The sequence below is a fragment of the Erinaceus europaeus genome, chromosome 16 (assembly GCF_950295315.1).
Source record: "Erinaceus europaeus chromosome 16, mEriEur2.1, whole genome shotgun sequence".
In the NCBI taxonomy this organism is placed as follows: Eukaryota; Metazoa; Chordata; class Mammalia; order Eulipotyphla; family Erinaceidae; genus Erinaceus; species Erinaceus europaeus.
This window is the reverse complement of record NC_080177.1, coordinates 66,168,252-66,182,652: the sequence shown is the minus strand read 5'-3', so window position 1 is coordinate 66,182,652 and position 14,401 is coordinate 66,168,252. Positions and strand designations below refer to the sequence as shown.

General features: G+C 39.9%; 1 long non-coding RNA gene across 1 annotated transcript in view; it reads left to right on the top strand.

The window, feature by feature from the left end:
- Nucleotides 1-10,296, top strand: part of LOC132533357 (uncharacterized) — a 33,264-nt gene extending 22,968 nt beyond the window's left edge. Inside the window, exons 2-4 of the long non-coding RNA XR_009545233.1 lie at nt 641-709; nt 6,174-6,315; nt 9,929-10,296. This is a non-coding gene — a long non-coding RNA (uncharacterized LOC132533357). The remainder of the gene's footprint in view (nt 1-640; nt 710-6,173; nt 6,316-9,928) is intronic.
- The last annotated feature ends 4,105 nt before the right edge of the window (nt 10,297-14,401 follow it).

The following is a 14,401-nucleotide window of genomic DNA, read 5'->3' as shown; positions in this document are numbered from 1 at the left end:
ATGTGTCCTGGAGCCTCACCTCCCCACGCCTGCCCAGACCCCTACCTCACTAGGGAAAGAGAGAGACAGGCTAAGAGTATAAATGAACCGGTCAATGCCCATGGTCATCGGGGAAGCAATTACAGAAGCCAGACCTTCCACCTTCTGCACCCCATAATGACCCTGGGTCCATACTCCCAGAGGGTTAGAGTGTTAAGTATTTTGCTTCAGACCGTACCCATTACAAACTGAGACAAACTGAGGCCAGCACAAGAAATAGAGGAAGCTGAAGTATTTATTCACACAAACACAGAGAATAGCCATCATTACAAACTTGCACATGTACAGACACAGAACAGACATAGAACACTGGGACCTCAGGAAACCTGAGGGTTCCCCCACCAAGCCAGAGTGCCGATCAGTGGCACCATTGTTTGGGAGAGAGACCCATGTGCTGGGAGTTCATTTCCTTTTAAAGGGAATGGGAGACTTCTTTGTTGGAAGTTTCTGGCCAAAGGCTCACCAACAGTCTTGCTATAGTGGATCACAGTCTAAGATACATCTGTTCATTCCTTCTTTCTCTTTCACTGAGAGACTGGCGTGCATTGTGGTCTGACAATCCAGCTAACCTCTCTAAACACATTTCCACTTTTTCTTATAGGTGTTTCATGCTGAAATGTCATGGCAAATGCTTCTCAGAGGACCCCAACTAACACAGAAAATATGTAATGTAAGAAAGTCTCTAATATATAAGGTTACATGATAAAAAAAATCAAAATTCATGTAAAGTGTACAAAGAATCATGTAAAGTGTACTTCTAGTTGTGTTAAAATTAAGGAACAATAAGAATATGAATGTATATTTGTTTTAAATATGCAAATAAAGTGGTTATTAATGGGGGGGGTTTCCTTCCAAGTCTTATTGAAAGACCTGGAAGACAGATGAAAAAGAGGGAGACATTTTAAATGTTGTATCTTTTTACACACTTTTTGTTATTTCACCAAGCAAAAATATTACATATACAATTTTTTTCAAATGAAATATTCAATATCTTAAGAAGCAAATATGGATTTTCTAGGTTCTGGCTGCTCTGGAGCATGTGACACATATTCTTAAAGCAATTTAAGAGTTAGAAAAGCTTTTTTTATAAGTTGCAAGGAGATATCAATTACTCAGTTGCATGCTAGAGCCCCAAAGCAACAACACTCCTTATGAAACTGAGAAAACTATTTAACACCCATCTAACAGGATTCTGCCACCACTCGGAGTACATAAAGCCACAGCAACAGAGCCTCTATTTAGAATCTGCAGCTAATATCATCTAAATTGGCTCCCAAGTTATATGTGACCATATAACTCCAATTCTACTGCATAGATTCTAAGGATGGCATATTTAGATAGTTCGACATTGATCAGTATTAATTGCCACTGAGGAAGATAGCTGTTTAATAAGAACAATGCCATTTCCCTTGCTGGGAACAGTATCATCTGGAGCTACAAAATATGCTTTGTCATCTACCTCAAACCAGTCTGCAAGATTATGATAGTTGGAAGAATGAAACTCAAATTATTTAAAATGCTATTTTATTTATGGGCTTGGTAACAGTTTTACTAACACTACATAAGTGAAATACATTTTTTCCATAGAAGGTTTTTTTGTTTATTTGTTTGTTTGTTTTGATAGAAAGTTGCCACTCCACAGCAGGGCTGAGAGAAAAATTATTTGACCATATGGGGATAGTGGACAACATCCCTCCTTATTAATCTGATGAGAATTTTAGAAATTTGCTTGAGGACAATACGAGGAATAAAGGCTAGTCTTTATTGAGCTCCTACTATGTTTCAAGCCCCTCTGCTTGAGGGCTTACTTATGTTACTTCTAAACTGGATGGAGAGTGAGATGTGTTAACACTTGTCCTGGGAAGATGTGGAACTGTGTGCCTGGGACAGGAATAATCCTATAGTCAACATTTCTTCAGCAAAGTGGATATATATGACTTTCCCCTCAAAAAAATTATTACCTTCAAATTTTATAACTACTGTATTAACTCAGTATTATTTTTCTTCTTCCTCTTCTTTTCCCTCCTCCTCCTTCTCCTTCTTCTTCTTTTTGTTATAAATGAAAAGCTGGCCTTTACCAGAGCAGATGGGACAGAATGAAAATTCAAATCCTGAGCAGTCTGGTTATATAGCTCAAGTTCTTTCCCCTAAGCAAAAATGTATACAGTACAGACCAGGGAAAATCTTCCTCACAGCACTGGCCACAAAACACATAGACAGAAATTGCTTATTTCCTTGGTACTTGTGCTTTCTTCTCTAGGCACAGAATTTACCCACCAGTCTCAAAGTTGTCCAAGCATTGTATTTCTGTCTCCACTGGATTTATGGTGGAGTCAGAGAAGCCAAACAGAACATGGCTCTGCCATTTCACTCAGGAGCTTATTTTCCAGGTAGCTTGTAACTCCTACCCTGGAGTCTCACTCTCTGAGGGGAGTTCCCAACACACAGAGAAGACAGCTCACTTTGTGGTGATATTCAGACTGGTGGCAGTGCTAAAAATTTGTGCTCCAAGTTCATCACCATGGTCAGCCGTGTGTCAAGTGTGTTCAATTTTGCCAGAGAAGAGTGACGTTTTGTTCCTCAAAATTCCACTTCTTAAATTAAAGACTGAAGTTGAATGTTTTTTGGTTTATTTTGGCATCACTATGGCTTCATAACACTGGACAGACCTTCTTAGATAAAAAGAGGGAGACAGGAAGACACAAACAGCACAGCACCAAAGCCACCTCCAATACTGTGGAAGTTAGACTTGAACCCTGGTCACACACAGGGCAAGGATATCTTCATTCTTAAAGGCTTACTTCTTTTACTGTTAACTACTTTGCTATATTACAATATGAAATTGTATGTGTTACATAAAATGCTGGCTCATTTTAGTTGATTTCTATCCTGAAACCCACACTCATATTGAAAACTGATACCTAGGTGAGTCCGGTGTTAGCACAGTGGGTTAAGAGCACATGGCGCAAAGCACAAGGACCAGCCTAAGGATCTCGGTTCGGGCCCCCAGCTCCCCACCTGAAGGGGAGTCACTTCACAGGCAGTGAACAGAAGGTCTGCAGGTGTCTATCTTTCTCTCCCCCTCTGTCTTCCCCTCCTCTCTCCATTTCTCTCTGTCCTAGCTAACAATAATGACATCAATAATAATAATAACTACAATAAAAACAAGGGCAACAAAAGGGAATAAATAAATAAGTAAATAAAAAAAAGAAAATTGATACCTCAAATCTCCAAAAAAGTTCACAACTCTTTGCTGATGACCCCCCCCCAATAGTAATTTTAAGTCAGCATCACCAAGAATACACTGATTTACAGTCAGGGACCATTTATATGTGTAAAAAAAACTGTATTACTAGATACTTGTTAAGAAAAAGGAGGAAAATGGTCCTTCCCTTACTTAAATATTTGATCCTATGGTAAGAGTAGCACCAAGGTATCGCTTCCATAAAACTTGAACAAGTGTCATAATTTTTTTTTAAAAAAAACATTTATTTATTTATTCCCCTTTTTTGTTGCCCTAGTTTTTTTTATTGCTGTAGTTATTGATGTCATGGCTGTTGGATAGGACAGAGAGAAATGGAGAGAGGAGGGGAAGACAGAGAGGGGGAGAGAAAGACACCTGCAGACGTGCTTCACTGCCTGTGAAGTGACTCCCTTGCAAGTGGGGAGCCGGGGGCTCGAACGGGATCCTTACGCCAGTCCTTGCGCTTTGCAGCACGTGTGCTTAACCCATTGCACTACTGCCCGACTCCCAAGTGTCATAATTTTATCTCCTTCCAACCCTCTGCTAAACTGGGAAATGAGGGAACTCCAGTCCACAACAGCTCAGCAATAACAACTATAATATAATATACAGTTTCTTTTTCTTTTTTTTTTTTTTGTTTGTTTTTGGCCTCCAGTTGCTGGGGTCGGTGCCTGAACTGCAATCCACCATTTCTGGAGATCATTTTCCCCATTTTTTTTCTCTCTTCATTGTATTTGTCAAGACAGAGAGAAATTAAGAGAGTGAGCGAGGGGGAGATAGAAAGATAGATGCCTGCAGACCTGCTTGGACACTTGTGAAGCATCCCCATTGCAGGTGGGGGTCTGGGGGATCAAACCTGAATCCTTAAGTGGGTTCCTGCGCTTCATACGATGTGTGTTTAACCTGGTGTGCCACTGCCATTTCTCATCATATGCTTTTTGGCACAATGAAACATATAAAGTTGGGCTAGTGGAGAGAAATCATCTTCTTTGTTCAAGTTAGAACTGGTTTTGTAACACATGTGAAAGCCTCCAGACTGGATGGAAGTAGGTGGCAGATCAGTGTGCAGAGTATGACCCCTTAACTAGTAGTATGAGCATCACCTGACAACTTAACAGAAATGTAAACTTTGGAAGTCCACTCTAGATCTATGGAATGAGAAATTCAAAGGGAGCTGGAACAGTCAGCCTGAAGGAGTTATACAGGTGACTCTGAAACAACGAAGGCTGGGCCTCCCCAACAGGAACTGAACAGACCATTCTAAGATGTGTCCTTTGGACATGGGATTGTTTTGAATTAAAGTCAATTGAGATTCTTCTGCAGGCTCAAGAGAAACTTTTGGCCAATCTCGTAACTCCCCAGAAGAATGAAAGTTGGGGCTATTACACAGATTTAGAATTAGCTCAAGCGATAATCAATCCTTCCTACCTTCCTTTTCACTACCACCTGTTTTATGGTGGTGCCGAGGATTAACCCAGGACTTTAGAGCCTCAGGTATAAGAGTCCCATTGTATAACCATTATGCTATCCACCTCCCCACCTCCCCCCCCCACACACAGTAATCTTTTGGTTGCAGGAACCTATATGGTAGGACAAACATGAAGTTTCAGAACATCTGGTTTTTAATCCCATGAGTACTCTGTGTGAGTCTCTCTCCTCTTGAAGTCACAGGAATCCCATTTCTTAGTTCACGGTATATAGGGCGTGTGTGTGTGTGTGTGTGTGTGTGTGTGTGTGTGTGTGTGTGTGTGTGTGTGTGTGTTGTTGTTGTTGTTGTTGTTGTTGTTGATATATGTATGTGTATATCTACATATATTCTCATTTTGTGCCAATTTACATTAGAATTTGCATCTATGTAGATTCTCCTGCATATGTAGTTAACTTTGCTCTTTGCTTCTACTAATCTTTCTAATTACTTATTTGATTATTTATCCAGTCAAAATAAAATCCAGAGTACAGGAAAAGTTTCTCTGTAAACACAGGGTACATGCTTTACTATACTCACAGCCCAGGTTCAGCAGGGAAGCAATTACAGAAGCCAGACCTCCCACCATCTGCACCCCATAATGACCCTGGGTCCATACTCCCAGAGGGACAAAGAATAGGAAAATTTTCAAGGGAGGGAATTGGATATGGAGTTCTGATGGTGGAAATTATATGGAACTGTACCCCTCTTACCCTAAGGTCTTGTCAATACTTCTATTCTATAAATAAATAAATAACCAAATCCCAACTCCATGGCACCAGGGGCAGCTCTAGTGTTGTGGTGTCTCCCTTTCTTTCTGTCTCTCTTTCTGATTCTCTACCTGAATGATAAAGGAACTCAGGAGTGGTCAGATCATGCATGTGTCACGTTCTGGCTCCAAAAATAAAACTTTTCTCTGACCCTATGACAGTTTAAATTTTAAGAACTGGGTTATAGTTCAGCCTCTAGTCTGCACCAACCTCTTTTCTCAGAAGAAAATATTAAAGGAGGATCCTGTGCACCACCCCCCAAAGCATCACAAGTAAATATAGCCTTATGAATAGCCTTATCCTGCTTAGGGGTCACAGTGAGCTGCCAGATTGTACTTTTACTTAAGCTCTTTCAAGTTTTGCTGTGACTTTAACTCTGATATACCTATTTAAGAAAGGAGTGTTGTAGGCATGTATATTCACACATCCAAATCCACAACTGCATCCATCAGTAAAACCACCTGCAGAGCACAGCTGTCCAAGGGGAGTGAAGGATTTGCCTCCATTAAGTTTGCTCCCTGTATTGCAACTATATTTTTCGACTTCCCTTATCGCTGCATGACGTCCATTTGCACACTGCGTTTTTCCAGTGACTGAAAAGTGATCGCCACAGCTTGGCAGACTGCACTGCAGCACAATCATTTATTTCTCACAGTACTCCATCCTGGACGATGCCGTTAAGCACAAAGCCTTTGAAGTCCACTGTACATATAATTCAGCTGACACTGGATTGGACTGGAGTCCATCTAAATAAAGTCCAAGCGTGAGCAGACATCAAAATATCTTCCCCATAATTGGTAAGCACTATTATTCTACCGAGCTATTAGTTTTTTTTTCTTTGCTACATGTTTTGTCAACTATTGCTGTAATGAGTTTCTCTTTACTTTAGAAGGATTTTTAAAAATATCTTTTTCTTCCCTTTCGTTGCCCTTGTTTTTTATTGCTGTAGTTATTATTGCTGTTGTTGTCATCATCGTTGTTGGATAGGACAGAGAGAAATGGAGAAAGGAGAGGAAGACAGAGAGGGGGAGAAAAGGATAGACACTTGCAGACCTGTTTCACCTCCTGTGAAGCGACTCCCCTGTAGGTAGGGAGTCGGAGCTTGAACTAGGACCCTTATACCGGTCCTTGTGCTTAGCGCCATGTGCGCTTAACCCACTGCTACCGCCAGACTCCCTTTTTTTTTTTTTTTAATATCTTAAAGTCCCCTGTTCAAACAATCTCTCAAACTTTCCCTCTGTTTGTATTTACCGATTTATCCATGAAGAAATTTTTGAAAAATTTCTCCAGCTTTTTGACCTATGAGAATCACTTTGGTCTCCCTAGAGATTTTCTATCTAGTTTGTGTAAATCCGTTTTAAATTTGAGTTCATTTACTTAAAGTAAATGATATCTGCAATGACTTTCTAAAGCTATTTTCAGAGGGCTGGGCGCTTTGGGAAGAGTTTCTTTATTGAATGGGCCTATTAAAAAAAGAAAAAGTTGGGAAGTGACTATGAAAACTAGGAGACCAAGGATAACGATTTGCTGTTTTCCTAATGTGGCAAATACTGAAATAGTTATAATAATAACCCTTGCTTTCTACTTCTCCCTCCTCATGGACCATAAATATGGAATTGAAACATTTTGCCCATGCTACTATATTAAACTCTATGTAATAATATGAATAAATCCAACCTAACAAACACCTGAAGTAACTTAATAATAAAGCAGGACACAGAAGGATGCTAACAGTTGACACTAGGGCATAAAAAAGCTAGGGAATATAAAATGTAATAGCAATTGCAAAATGTAATACAATTGCAGAAAAATGCAATTAAATCAGGTTGGATAAATAGCTTCCAGGATATAATAGCAAGAGGAGAGAGTTCATTTCAATGAAGTGAAAGTGGGGAGAAAAAAAAACCTGAATAAATAATTTAAAGCTGGAAATGAAAAAAGTTCTATTAGGAGTTTAGAAGACAATTGAGCTCCTCTGACCTTGTGCAAGTCAGTTAACCTCCTGGGGCTTCACTTTCCTTATTAGGAGAAGGAAGAGACAGGAGGGAGGGCTAGACTACGTGATCTCAAAGGTCTATTCAAGTTCTAAATTCCCCTCCTGAGTCTGGGAAGAAATGGAAATGTAGGGCATCAACACAACAACATTAGTGGCTCTGGAAAAAGAAAAAAAAAAAACACTTATACAAAAGTTGAATTTCTGTTTCCCAGGAAGCACTGATTTTATCTACTGAGGTCCTTTGTTATTCTTTACAAATAAGAAATATGAACAAATATCTAGGATGGTTGAATTTTCCTTATTTCCCCTTTTTTTTTTTAGTTTCCCCTTATCTGGGGTTATAAAAAAAGGCAGTCTGCATACACATAAAACAGCCCAGGTGGGTAATGCTACCCGGCAGTTTCAGGCTCAATCACTCTCTTCACTTTCTGCCCATCTGCTACCTGCTACTTTATATTCACCTGATACTCTAGGATAGAGAAGTTTGCAGGATGCTAAAAAGTTGAGTATGTGTTACTGCAACAGAGATGAGCCATGGATCATGGTCAAATCAAATAAGGAAGGACTCTCGCGAAGGCAATGCCTTCATGCTACAGACACCAGTCAATCACAGGGGGTGAGGGACGGGGCACACTGTGTTTATAATGCTGTTCATAAACCCATGGAATTGATTTATTTTATTAGTACTATTCTGTATTACTAGAGCACTGCTCAGCTCTGGTTTATGGTAGTGCTGAGGACTGAACCTAAGACTCTGGAGACTCAGGCATGAAAGTCATTTGTATCATCTTTATGCTACCTTGGCCCCAGCCCAAATTCATGGAATTTTAAGGGGGGGAAAAAGTGGTTTTAATCTTGATGCCCCTCACACACACACACACATACACATTTAATAAAAACTAAAAGTAAGCAGTAAATAGTTTGTTTATCACCAATTCAGGAGATATTCCCCCACCCTTCTCTGCCCTAAAGTAGCTAGTCAGCAAACATGAAATTCTAATCTAACCTCTGTAAGTGGAAAGTATTAACGATGTCAATGCTTTAGTGCTTAAATTCCTGCTTGGTAGGTCTATTTGCCTGCTAGGTTATGATTCACTATTGGTGATTTCAGATGGTTTCAATAATTTCTCCTTTGTAGGCAAGACAGAGGGCATACAGGCAATAAAAGCACAGTGCATTAAGCACACATGGTGTGAAGCTCCAAGGACCAGCATAAGGATCCTGGTTCTAGCCCCAGGCTCCCCACCTGCAGGGAGGTCACCTCACAAGCAGTGAAGCAGGTCTGCAGGTGTCTATCTTTCTCTCCCATATCTATCTTCCCCTCCTCTCTCCATTTTCTCTGTCCTTATCTAACGACAACAATAACAACAATAACCACAACAACAATAAAACAACAAGGGCAACAAAAGAGGGGGAAAAATAGCCTCCAGGATTAGTGGATTCATGGTGCAGTCACTGAGCCCCAGCAATAACCCTGGCAGCATAAAAAAAAGTTTTATCAACACAATATAGATTTTGATGCTGGACACTGAAGTCAAAAGACCTGAGTTTGAATCTGGGTACCAGTTTCCTAGCTATATGACCTAGGCAAGGTATCACAGTAGTGTTCTCAATTATGAAGCTGGCAGTATTAGCAACAGCACTGATGTCATAAGTTTATTATTGTGATTAAATAAGCAAGGATAGGTCAGGTGTTTAGAACAGGGCCTGGAACATAGTATGTAAAATGTGTAAACAATTATCACAAAAATGATACTTTAAAGGGAGCTGGGTGGTAGTGCACCTAGTCAAGTGCACGTTACAGGATGCAAAGACCCAGGGTCAAACCTTCAATCCCTACTTGCAGAGAGGATGCTTTGTGAGTGGTGTACCTCTCAGTATCTCTCTATCTCCCCATTCCTTCTCGTTTTGTCTATCTCTATTCAATAGATAAATAAATATTTAAAAGAAACAAGAAAGAGGCCTTAGAGAAGCCAACAATAGCAAAAAGAGCAGGCCCGTCATTCAGCTTAAAAATTCATATAGTCCTCATGGAATGCAATCTCAGACCTACAGAAATGCAGATGTTACAGAGACTGTGTTGAATATGAGCCCCAGATCATATCAATGGGGTTTACAATTAATGGTCTTTATACACTTTCCCCATATTTGGGAGCTACTCTCTGCCCTGATCCAGCTCTCTAGTCTTATTTCCAACTCTGGCACCATCGCCCCAGACAATACCTTTAGCCCACCTGCATGTTAGCTGTTGAGCCCAGGCAAGAATTAGTAAAGTCATGAGCCCCTTGGAATATACCTAAAATAGACTTCCTAGCTTTTTCCTAAATGGAGACCCCAAATCTCATCTGCTCTATTCTTACCTTTAGGTCCCTGATTATTAAACAATTTGTTCTTTATATCTGAATGTTTTTCAGCCACCAAGTTGCAGATGCTACCATGATGCCAACGTTAATTCTCTGGGCAGATGACCTCATCAATGTGTCCTGGAACATTACCTCTCCAGAACCCTGCCTCACTAGGGACAGATAGAAACAGGCTGGGAGTTTGGATCAACCTGCCAATGCCCATGTCCAGTGGAGAAGCAATTACATAAGCCAGACCGCCCATCTTCTGCACCCCATAGTGATCCTGGGTCCATGCTCCCACAGGGATAAAGAATAAATAGGAAAGCTTCCAGTGGAGGGGATGGGATGCAGAACTCTGGAAGTGGGAACTGTGTGTAAGTAAACCCCTCTTATCCAACGGATATGTCGATCATAAATAAATCAACTAAAAATTTTAATTAAGAAGCTCATATAGTCCTGAATTACATGCAAAGGTAACAAATTATAGAATATCTGTGTATAGCATCTTGTTCTCCTGTGCCAATATTTTATCTTCCCAGTTATATTATGGATTAATGGAAAAGGAAGCCTGTGAACATCTGCCATGAACAATAGTTTGCATGTGGCATCAAAACTAAAAACATTATAGTGTAGCTCAAAAAAGGAAAATTGAGCTTCTCCGGTTCTTTCAGTGTGTAGTAACTAACTCAGGCTATCAAAGTAAATAGAAGATAATCTTCTAGGAACATATAAAAATAAATAAATAAATACAGCCAGCAAGCCATCTAGCTGTAGAAAACCAGGCATTTGTTGTGAAGAATCTGAATAGTCATTCAGAACACAGAGTCTAAAGGTCTCCTTTTCTCACTACTCAACTCCTCTAGCTTCAATCACTCTATCTTTTGTTTCAACCTTTATTTATGCTGATACATGTTTATCATAAATAGCTACAGAGCATCGCACAGCTCTGGTTTATAGTAGTTTAGGCAGGGGATTGAACCTGGGACTTTGGAACCTCAGGCATGAATGTCTCTCTGCATAACCATTATGCTGTCTCCCCACCCTTCAATTATTCTCTATTTTCTTTCCACTATCTCTTGAAAACCATTTGCTTTTTTTTTGTAGTCAAACTGTCCCCCCCAAAAAAATCTAGTTATTTCAGGTTTTGTTTTTATGTGTGTGCTTTGTTTTTGCTGGCACTATTGATCTATCAGGCAGAGATCCCAATGCAAAGCTTCCATAATGGACACTAATCCTTGGTCTAATCTGCTGTTCTTAGTATGAGAGTCATGCAGCACAAAGCACAGCAAATCACCCCCCAAAGAACAACTGTATTGTTCAGAAACCAGAAACTGTCAGTATGACAAGACACTCATAATGTCATTAATTTATTTCTAATATGAGACCCACAAGCTCTTTTGAAAGGTTGGGCCAGAATATGTAGTGCATCTTATCTTACTGAACCAAACAAAGCATCCCAGGAGGTGGTGCAGTGAATTAAAGAGTAGACTCTCAAGGTCCCAAGTTTGATCCTTGGCATTGCACGTGCCAGACTGGTGCCCAGGTTAAAAACTAATAATAATAAAGGCAAATATAAATGGTCAATAATTTATGTTTAGCTCCACATTTTTTACTATTTCAAAAGGGCCACACCTGTATAAACTGTTTTGGCACTAGACCTGGTAAATCTATTAAAGTCCTCTTAGCAGTAGCAGGAAAGCTTTGATATAGATGTGTTACACAGGATTTTACAAAGTGTATAATATAAACCAAGATCAGCTGAGTTACCAAGTAAGCAATGAGTAAATTACTCTTGTAGTTAAATAAGTTACCACAGGTATAAGTTTAAAAAAAAAGTTCCAATGAAAGAGGCCTTTTCCCAAAGAAACCTGTCTCCTGATTATATTTAAGTGAAAAAAGCAAGTGCTAGGAATTGTGTGAAGCCGTATCCCTCTGATCCTATGGTTTTGTCGGTGTTTTCTTTTTATAAACAAAATAAAATAAAAAAAAAGAAAAAAGCGAGTGAAAGACAGTTACCATTACCAGATGGTTCCAATCACATGCAGAATATAAATAACTAATGCAAATGAACTGGAAAACAAGCAAAAACTACCAAGAGGAAATAACAAAACTAACTCTTAGGCTCTGGATGCTATGGTAATTGTGCGGAGAATCAGAAAAAGAGTGGTCCGGTGAAGCAGCACTGGAACTTTGGTTGTGAGTATGATAAGCCTCAGAGACTTACCCCCAGGTTTTATAGTATTGAATATCATTGTCAAATCGATATAGTTTTTAATAAATTGTTTTTGCTGGACCATAAAAAAGGAAACCCATTTCTTCAGTTGTAACATTTACATATGTAAAAAGACAAACTGATGACAAAAGTCTTGTAAATCATCACTTCCCTAATAAGGCAATTAAAAAAAAAAACTGGGGGAGGTAGCACAGTGGTTATGTGAAAAGACTTTCATGCCTGAGGCGCTAAGGTGCTTGGTTCAATCCCCAGCTATAAGAAACAGCAACAACAATCCCAACTAATCAACTCTTAAGTACAAGACAGAACTTTATTTTTCAGGTGTTTTAGTTGTATTCATTTCAGGACTAAATTTCACACAATCATAACACATGATATTTCCCTCAGTAGGAAAACAAGAAACATACACCTATAAAAAGACTGTGTGTTACTAAACCAAGTATCTACTTAAATTTTAGGGTTGATCAGTTCTCTAGAGCAGTGATTCTCAATTTTGACTCTTCCTTGGAATCTCATCTGAGGAGTTTTTACAACAGGATGGTGCAAGAGATATCTGATCAAATTGATGTGAGCTGGTTCCAAGCATTTGTATTTACACTAAATGGAAACCCTCATTGAAGTTTCCAGTACTGCAACTGGTACTCAGTGAAGCAGAGGGTGCTCATGTGATCCAGAACAGTGTGAGAAAGCAGGGGAAAAGTAGGGTTTAGAAAAGATCTCGCGTGGTCCAGGAGGTGGCACAGTGATAAAGCTTTGGACTCTCAAGCATGAGGTCCTGAGTTTGATCCCCAGTAGCACATGCACCAGAGTGATGTCTGGTTCTTTCTCTCTCCTCCTGTCTTTCTCATAAATAAATAAAATTTAAAAAAAGAAAGAAAGAAAGAAAGAAAGAAAGAAAGAAAGAAAGAAAGAAAGAAAGAAAGAAAGAAAGAGTCTTGGGGGGAGCCAGGCGGTGGCACACCTGGTTAATTTTAGTGTGCAAGGACCCAGGTTCAAGCCCCTAGTCCCACCTGTAGGGGAAAAGCTTCATGTGTGGTGAAGCAGGTCTGCAGCTTTCTTTCTCCCTCTCGATCTCCCTCCCGCCTCAGTTTCTTTCTGGCTCTATCCAGTAATAAATAAATATTTTAAAAAAGGATTTTAGGAGGTGGGTGGTGGCACACCCCGTAGAGCTCACACATTACAATGTGTAAGGACCCAGGATCACATCCCGGGTCCCCATCTCCACAGGGGTAAGTTTCATAAGCAGTAAAATGTTACAGATGTCCCTCTCTTTTTCTTTATCTCACTCTTCACTCTCAGTTTCTCTGTCTCTATCAAAAAGTAAAAAAAAAAAAAAAAAAAAGGGAGGGAGGGATCTAGTAGGACTAGGCCTATCATATCTATGTGGGAATCCAAGGATTCCCTGACTAGAGCCCCAGATGATGGGGTGGCCTGCTAGTGACTAAAAACTACCCCACTAGGGAAAGACTGAAACAGGCTGAGGGTATGAATCAACCCGCCAAAGTCCATATCCAGCAGAGAAGCAGAAACCAGACCTTCCACTTTCTGCATCCCATAAAGAATTCTGGTTCAGGGTCAGGTGGTGGTGCACCTGTTACAATGCACAAGGACCTAGGCTCAAACCCCCAGTCACCACCTGCAAGGGGAAAGTTTCACGAGTAGTGAAGCAGTGCTGCAGGTGTCTCTCTGCCTTTTTCTCCCCCCTCGCTATCTCCCGCTCCTTCTCAATTTCTCTTTGTTCTATCATCTTAAATAAATGAAAAAAAAAAGTTTAGTCCATACTCCCAAAGGGATGAAAAATAGGGAAATTTCCAATGGTTGCAATGGGATCTCTGGTGGTGAGAACTATACAAAACTGTACCCTTGCTGTCTTACAGTCTTGTTAATATTATTAATCACTAATATATTAATAATATAGAAAATACATAAACACTAATAAAAATTAAAAAGAAAGAAAAATAAGGGGTTGGGGGGAAGGCTGGGGAAAAACCACCAGAAGCGGAGGACACATAGTACAGGTATAAATTCCCACCAACAGCCCTGATAACAAGAAAATAAAATTAGGGGCAGACGGTGGCATACCAGGTAGCGTGCATACATCAGGACCAGATTCAAGCCCAGATCCCCGCCATGGGGATCACATGTAGTGAAGAAGTGCTGCAGCTACTTCTCTTTCTCTCACTCTATCTTCCCCCTCCCTTCTCAATTTCTCTTTGCCCTATCAAAATAAAATGAAATACAATATTATAATTATTAAAAATAATAATAATAAAATAAATAGTTCGGGGCTGGTAAAATAGCACACTCGC